We start from the raw sequence: 7,003 nt of genomic DNA on the forward strand, positions 1-7,003 counted from the left end.
TTGAACGTTTAGTGCTAGGATAGAAATCGGGTAAGGATTTAAGTTAGGTTTTTAAGGCAGCCGGGTTTCCATGAAAAGTTTGGGTTGCTTTTTTCTTTGTATTATAAATTTTAGAATATTTGCTCAAATGTTAAAGAAATATCCTGCCATTTTAAACTGTACAATAATAATTATGTACATTCATCTCATATGATATAGTTGTCCTGCTATTTCAACTTTATATGTTTCTGATTCTTTAGATTTCTGCCAGCGTGTGCCTTGGCCAATATCACTATATTTTGTTATGGTCATGTAAAAGGTCCACGCATGAAATACCGCTGTTAATTGCTTGTTGATGAAGTTGGTCTCACTTCGCTTGTAACTTGGTTGCACAAGCTAACATTTCTTACAACTCCATTAACTCATTGATGTTAAACTACAGCACAAGTAATATTTGCCTTGGTTTGGCACGAGTATCATGTCTTTGTATGCTTTATCTACTACAGAGTTCCTTCCGTGATAATTGCGTCAGCTTTCCTATATTTCATGGAAGCCTGGGTAAGGCCTTTGTCGTGCATATTGTTTACAACAATGGCTTTGTTTGTCCGCATCAACATCCTGAAATTAGACATGTTCACTATTTTTGGTCAATGTATCATATCATAGCCTAGTATAGTATATTTGACACACATTTGAAACTTCAACGTAACAACATAAAAGTAGTAACTAGTAAAACTAGTAATGTTGCATCTAGTTTATACTAGTGTACAGCATTCAATACAATGAAAATTTCATTGTATGTTCTTGATTTCATTATAAAATCAAGAACATACCGAAAAAAGTGGCAGTTAATGTAGTTGCCTGCCACTTGCCATTAGCTTGGCACATTGCCAATGGCTAATTTGAACAAGCTAGTAAGTCAAACTTACTAATAAGAGTCGTGAGAGCAAGCATAAGATCATGATGCGCCGTGCAGAGTGGTATGCGTATTTTCACCCATATAGCGACATATATCGCCCAATGAATCTATCAATTGTGCGTAGCTCAATGGTTTAGCACATCGCCTGGCAAATGAGAGAATCCGAGATCAAATTCAGTATGAAGCGGATATTTATTTCCTAAAATTTCAATAGCTATAGCTGGACACACCGAACGATGGACTTCGAGATATATATATATATATAACATAATATATTATATAATATATATTATTATACTATATATAATACGTAATATATATATAGCTTAGTACAGAGTGAGAGACACACCATGTGTAATAAGTGTAATGATTTTTCAGGTTTACTAGGTGGTTTAGTGGAGCAGATGATGCCGTGCTTGGCTATGGAATGGAATACCCTACAGGATGAAAATATTCGTTGGTTATAAAAATTCGCGATTTCGCGAACAGTCAATTCTGCGAATTATTAAATTCCGTGAATAGTTAGTTCTATTTTTAATCACAAGGGAGAATAACTACTGCATCAAATTAAAAACTAGCCGCTAGGCTAGTTTTTAATATAAATACTAAACGTAGTTGAGTTCCAAAAGATTTTTAAAATCATTGCTTGGGCTTTTAGCTAACACCATTGCCAATGCATCACATTTCATTACAAAATTATTCAAGGTTGTCACAAGATATGCAGAATGGTGTCATCGCAAAAATAGCCGCCAGGCAGAAGTACTAAACGTAGCTGGGTTCCAAAACTTCTTTAAAATCATCGCCGGGCTTCAAGTTTTATTGCCATTGCATCGAACTTTACAAAATAATTCAAGGTTTTCACAAGTTATTCGGCATGGCTTCGTCATTGCAAAAAAATCTCTCCTAGTCTTTTTACATTGAAATCAACTCCATCAATCTCTAATACCGAAGTTGAGGACGATCATGATTCTGATCTGGACATTATGGTATGTATTTGATTTGCAGTGCAGATACCTTTTTCCATAATTAACTGCATTAGTTAATTCTTTTGTTTAAAAACTGATCGCTTTCATTAAATACTTCAGTTATTGTTTTTGTACTTCCTTAACACTTATTAATATTTTTTTCTTTTTTGTGTTTACTGCAGATTGAGAATGAAACAACCTACTCTGATTACGAAAACTAGAGAAAAGTAGTTATATTCATCAAGGCAGGAATATTGGCAGAGAAGCAACCAGTCAACCTAGACCCCTTCATTGACAACAACTCCTTGATATCGCTGCAGCAAACATGGTTAAATTATATATTTTATTTCATGTATAGATATATTATAATTTATTACAAACTTGAGTGTACAAATAAAATATTTCAAATACAAATAAATTTTTACAAATGATGAATGGAGTAAATATAAACAGTTTAGTCCATATGGCAGTTGTCTAGAGCAATAAAATTAAACTGATACTCATGATAAGTGAATACTAGCGTATAATGGTGCTCTCTGACTAGTTATCTTAGTAATAGCAGCTCTATATCGCTGTCACACCTGGGTAGATGTTAAAGGCGATTCTCTCACTACTACATGGCTGGTAAGGAAGTTAAAACGTGTTAGGGTTAATGGCTGCTTACTATCTAAAGGCTGACCAACAGGATTTCAAACATTACCCTTCGGACAGTATTTTGGGGGGCCATGTTTTGTCACCAAGCAGAAAACCAAAAGCCGCGCCTGCGTGACTCTTATATTTGTATTTGGTGTGGCCAAAAGCAAAACAATAGCACGTGCGTAGCACCGGTAAAAGCAATACCATGAAGTCTGTGACTACGCACGTGAACATACAGCTACAACATGTAACATCCCTTCTTTTCTAAAACAAAAAAAACATACAGATTGTCCCAATCGCATTAAAGCTAAAGCACCAAACTAAAGTGACTAAACCTAATAAACCATGGTAATATAACTCAAAATAGAGTCTATAATGGACAAACACTATCTCAGTATCGTAATGACTAACTTTGATCATAGTCATTCAGCCAAGCTGGTTCTCGACAAACTCGGAGAGGGCGGTTCTGCAGAGCCATGTTCTCTGCAACCTCACATTGCTGCCTAACCCGATCAGGCTGGTTGTTGTCTGGAACTTGTAATCTTGGCCGAAGATCACGTCGATTTCTCCTAAACATTTCACCATCACACACTACTGCATACGACCTATCTGAAAGCGTCTTGTGTACTTGAGCCTCTTTCCAGCTTCTCTGGTGTGCTTGATAATCCCGCAACATCACTGGTTCACCAATTTTTAAAGGTAATAAATTTTTAGACGACTTGTTGTACTGTGTTCTGGTTCGTTGCCTCTTGGCTCTCTTCTTCTCAGAACTGAGCTGCTCTGCTCTTGACAACCTCATCTTGGCATCAGAAAGAAGTGTGGAACGAGTTGACCTGCCGAGAAAACGCTCTATGGGGCTGGTGGTCATGTTCTCAGTTGTTGTGTTACGGTATTTTAGCAATGCTAACTCTGGGTCAGCACATTTCCTCAGAATTCTTTTGGCTATTTTCACAGCAGACTCTACATTGCCATTAGATTGAGGGTAGTGCAGGCTGCTTGTAGTGTGAGTGAAGCACCATTCTTTGGCAAAATGAACAAAATGTTGAGATGTAAACTGGGGACCGTTATCACTCCGGACTTGCACTGGAATACTCCATCTGACAAAGATCTTCTTCAGTGCTGTGATCACATCACAAGTGTCCTGACTGCTTATAAGTTCATGCTCCCAATAATCAGAGGTGTAGTCTACAGCCATAACATAATGTTTCCCTTGCTGTTCAAACAGATCTACCCCTACTTTGTTCCATACCTTGAGTGGGACATTATGGGCGTGGTATTCTTCTCTGGGTTGTTCTGGGGCATCTTTCAAGCAGACCAAACATGCTTGACAATGTTTGGTAATTTCCTCATCCATCCCTTCCCAATACACAGACCGTTTTGCATGGCGGAGTGTGGCCTGCACTCCCTGGTGACTGGTAACCAGTTTGTCTAACATACTTCTTTGAAGCACTCTAGGCACCAATACACGCAGTCCTTTAAATATGAGTCCTCTTTCTACTGCTAGCTCGTCTCGAAATGACCAGTACTTCTTCATTGGTTCTTGAACTGCACTTGGATCATTAGGCCAGCCTTCCAACACCCATCTCATCAACATCTGCAACTCTTGATCTTGTTCTGTAGCAGCTTGTAGATCTTCATAGATCTGGTCTGGTAATGCCATATCACAGGGCACCTCGCACACAGCAAAGATATGCGACCTCTCTGGTGTCCCGGAAGGCTTCTCCATGTAGCTATCTCGAGAAAGAAAGTCTGCTGAGAGCTGCTCCTTACCAGGTTTCCAAACCAGCTTAACTCCCGCATATCTCTGGAGAGAGAGTAACATTGACTGCATACGACGAGGAGCCTTATATACTGGTTTTTTGAAGATGGAGACTAAGGGCTTATGATCTGTGTGAACGGTGACATCCGAGTGGCCAAAAACATACTGGTCCAACCTTGACAGAGCATAAACCACTGCTAACATTTCCAACTCGATAGGGGCATAGTTTGTCTCACTATCCGTCAGAGATCGAGAAATATAAGTAACTGAGTTTCCTCCCTGGAGTAGCATAGCTGCCAAGTCTGCTGTAGAAGCATCAGTCTGAACAACTATCGGGGCATTTCTGTCAAAGAACTTGAGTGTCTCAGCATTAGTCAAACTTTTCTTAATCATTGTGAAAGCATCTCGTTGACTCGACTCCCAAACAAACTGTGTACCTTTCTTTGACTGTAACAACCTACAAAGAGGTTCTGCCTCAGCTGATAAGTTTGAAATAAACTTGGCCATATATGTCACATGACCTATAAACCTCTTTACTGCCTCAGCCGAAGTTGGTGGTTGCATGTTCTGAATAGCCTTTATCTTTCGCGGATCCGGTTTTAGACCTTTGGAAGTCAGGATATGACCTATATATGGAAGATCTGAGTGAAGAAATTTGCATTTGTCTTTGTTTAGCTTAAGGCCAGACATCCTAGCCTTTTCAAGTAACTTTGTGAGATTTCTGTTATGATCCTGCCGAGCTTGTCCGAATACTAGTATGTCGTCTGCAACCACAGCTATTCCTTACAATCCCTCTAATGCATTTGCTAGCCTTCTTTGGAACTTTTCAGGCGCCGAAGAAATTTCGAATGGCATTCTAACATACTTGTAGCATGATTCTGGAGTCCAAAAAGTGGTGAGATCTGTTGACTCTTCTGCTAACTTGACTTGCTGAAAACCACTCTTTGCATCACAGAGAGAAAAACATGTCACAGCATTCAGCTGTGGGAGTATGTCTTCTAAAGTTGGTATTTCAACATGATTGCGTAAAATTGCTCGGTTTAGATTCTGGGGGTCAATACATATCCTAATGTCTCCATTTGGTTTCCTGATAGGAATCATATGACTAATCCAAGCTGTTGGCTTGTCAACTTTCTCAATAATTCCTTGTTTCTCAAGTGACCTGATCTCCTTCTCTACTTCTGCTTTCATTGTCAATGGCACCTTTCGTGGGCAAACCTGCACTGGCCTTACTGACGACTCCAACTCAATGCGATATTCTCCTGGCAGCTCACCCAAACCACCGAATACGTCCTCATAGTCAAGCAGCATACCTTGAATATCTGTATCGGACACAAAGTTCACTGTCTCAGACAAATGTAAGAGCGCCATTTCCAAGCATGCAACACCTGATAGTAAACTATGTTGGTGACTTTCCACCACGAGAAAACGTAACTTTATCTCTTTACTCCCTTGGTCCTTCACTTTCAGGTAGCACTATCCACGTGGTGTGCAAGATGTTTGATCATACATGTTGAGTGTAGTAACAGTCCTTTGTAGCTTAGGACTGCCTAGTGCACAGTAATCATTGACTGTGAGAATTTTACAGGTCGCACCTGTATCAAGTTGAAACTCAATTTGTCGGGTGACAGCAGGAGATGATAATGTCAGTGTTGACAACAGTTTCCTATCTTTCATGGTGATGGATATACTGTTGCTATATTCTTTGTCTATAGACTAATTCAGCAGTTCCGCTTGATGTGCCAATTCCTTTTTTTAGTTCCATCCTGAGAGTTCTGACTGCGAACCGTACAACACCGTGCATAATGATTCATCTTCAAACATTTGTGGCACTTCTGACCATAGGCTGGACATGAACGAGGGGGGTGTACTCCACTACACCTATTGCAATTGGCTGCAGAAGCAGAGGGTTTTGGCTGGGTTTTCCTGGGCTTTGACTCATTTCTTTTATACAAGCTCAATGCATTAACATCTTCAGCCACCGTACCCTCTATTGCTTTAAGATCTCTTGCTGTCGCTTCAATTGACCGACACAATCCTAGAGCTTCTTCCAGTTTGATGTTTGGTGTCTCAAACATTCTACGATTCATTTTGTCACTTTCTATGCCAAGTATCAAAGCTTGCAGAACCATGCGATCATACATAGCACCAAAGTCATAGTCTCAAGCAATCCTATGCAGCTCTGTAATGAACTCGTCTATAGTCATGCTGCCCTGTTTGGTTGTCAAAAGCTGATGAGTCATTGCAACTGTGTTAACCCTGGGAGCACAAAACTCTGGGAATTTCTTACATACTTGCCTATAGACCATTTTACTGGCCCCACTAGACCATGAAAAAGAATCATAAATGTTTAAACCCCTAGGACCAATGGTTCGGAGAAGCAGTGCAACCTTTACAGCATCAGCGCAGTCATTCTTTTCTGTTGCAACCAGAAATAAATCAAAGTTTCTCTTGAACCTCTTCCATTGTTCTGGCAAATCACCACCTTCCTTCAGTGGTTCGGGGCATAAAAACTTTTCCATTTTGACTGACAGTGTTAAAATTTCCACAAAAAAACTACCAATATGACCAGTAAAACTATTATGCCAACTCCAGTTTTAAAATTTGTTAACATAATATTCTCACTGCCAGCGTCAAATACCACTATTGTAGTAGTTAAAAATGTTGACTCACTCAATAATAAAATACAATACACAATCTAGTTAATACTGAAACACAATAACACATTACACAACACAGTACCAA

This window comes from Watersipora subatra, chromosome 7 (genome assembly GCF_963576615.1).
Source record: "Watersipora subatra chromosome 7, tzWatSuba1.1, whole genome shotgun sequence".
In the NCBI taxonomy this organism is placed as follows: Eukaryota; Metazoa; Bryozoa; class Gymnolaemata; order Cheilostomatida; family Watersiporidae; genus Watersipora; species Watersipora subatra.